The sequence below is a fragment of the Trachymyrmex cornetzi genome, unplaced genomic scaffold (genome assembly GCF_001594075.2).
Source record: "Trachymyrmex cornetzi isolate Tcor2-1 unplaced genomic scaffold, Tcor1.1 scaffold267, whole genome shotgun sequence".
Lineage (NCBI taxonomy): Eukaryota > Metazoa > Arthropoda > Insecta > Hymenoptera > Formicidae > Trachymyrmex > Trachymyrmex cornetzi.
In genome coordinates this window covers 52,901-54,638 of record NW_017297343.1, presented here as the reverse complement: position 1 = coordinate 54,638, position 1,738 = coordinate 52,901, and the positions used below count along the sequence as shown (strand labels likewise).

Below are 1,738 nucleotides of genomic sequence, written 5' to 3'. Positions count from 1 at the left end.
AATCGTACAGAGCTCAACAAAAAAGCAAATTAAAGGTAAAGATTCAGTCTTTCGAAAGCTGTAAACGGCATTTGTGCATAATTTTTAATTTAAGTCATGACTTAAATTCAATGACAAACTTCTCAAATCTCGTAAAAAATTTTGAGGTTTGGCACATTTTCATTTATGTTTATGTAACTTCACGAAATATCGGCAAGACCGTTTTTTTGAAGTACCGATCTGAAAAGTAGAGATTTCAAGCGTTAAAATACTTTTTTAAACATCTCGATATGATCATTTTTGACGAAGTTGAATTTATCTTTAAATTTGCAGTTTTTTAACTCCCCCCTTAATTTCGCGTTAGTGCGTGTACAATGTATGCGTGTATCCTATTCTTGGCATTACCCAGGATTAACGACATAGACGTGGTAGGTATCTGATCCCATGTGTGTGCGTGCGTGTATGTGTGTGTGCGTGTTTTTTAATAACGTGTATTGCCTCCTCTCGCATTTATTAATTCACGTATATGTTGAGGCATACTGTTAATTAAACTTCTTATTTCTTTTTGTTTAAAATTACGCCATTTCTCCTGTAAGGCGTTTCGGAGTGCTGCTAACGTTTGACAATTATGTTTCCTCACTTTCCGCTTCAAAATGTCCCATAAATGTTCTATGGGATTCATATCTGGGCTTATGGCAGGCCACACTATTCGCTGTATATTGACTTCATTTAAAAAATTGGTCACTGTTCATGCTACGTGTGGTCTCGCATTGTCTTGCATCAATAGGAAGTTATCTCCAATAAATTCCTCGTATGGTACAACGTATGGAATGATAACTTCTTCGATATAAGCATGAGAATTCATATTACGCTCAAAAATATGGAGATTTGTATAAGCGTCTGCCGATATTCCGGCCCAAATCATAACGGACCCACCATTAAAGGTTTCTTTTTTCTTCGTTGCACATTGAGCGAATCGTTCTCCAGGGCGACGATATACTCGTTCACGCCCATCGGGCGCTCTTAAACAAGAACGGCATTCATCCGTGAATAACACACGACTCCAATGTTGAACATCCGAATTTTGGTATTCTATTGCAAAATTTAACCGAGCTTGGCGATGCTGATATTTTAAAGCCGGCACTAATACTGGTCTCCGACATTGAAGATTTCTTTCTTGAAGTCTTCGCAAAATGGTATCGTGGCTCACCTCCATTCCAATTTGTTGCAAATTATTGTTTATTTCGGTAGATGTTATATGCCGATATCTTAATACTGACATAACAATATGCTGGTCATCCTGTGCCGTGATACATCTTAGACAACCAGAGCCGGGTCTTCGATTGTAAGTTCCAGTTTCCAATATCTATTGTACACTCGCTGTACAGTTGTCCGAGGAACGTTTAAAACGTTGGCAACATATCGTTGACTTCTTCCGTCATTTATTAGCGCTACAACCTGCGCGACTGTTGCAGAATCTAACGGCATCGTCGCAGAATTGAATTCACGTATTCTGACATGTCAAAATACCGCGAATTCTCTGAAATTGCGTACAGAGTGAACATCGACAAATATGAGCGATACCCGTCGATGTCACATGAACAGTGACCAATTTTTTAAATGAAGTCAATATACAGCGAATAGTGTGGCCTGCCATAAGCCCAGATATGAATCCCATAGAACATTTATGGGACATTTTGAAGCGGAAAGTGAGGAAACATAATTGTCAAACGTTAGCAGCACTCCGAAACGCCTTACA

At 38.7% G+C, this 1,738-nt stretch overlaps 1 pseudogene; it reads right to left on the bottom strand.

Moving 5' to 3' along the window:
- Positions 1-727: 727 nt before the first annotated feature.
- LOC108761840 (uncharacterized) overlaps positions 728-1,738 on the bottom strand; it is a 4,894-nt pseudogene continuing 3,883 nt past the window's right edge.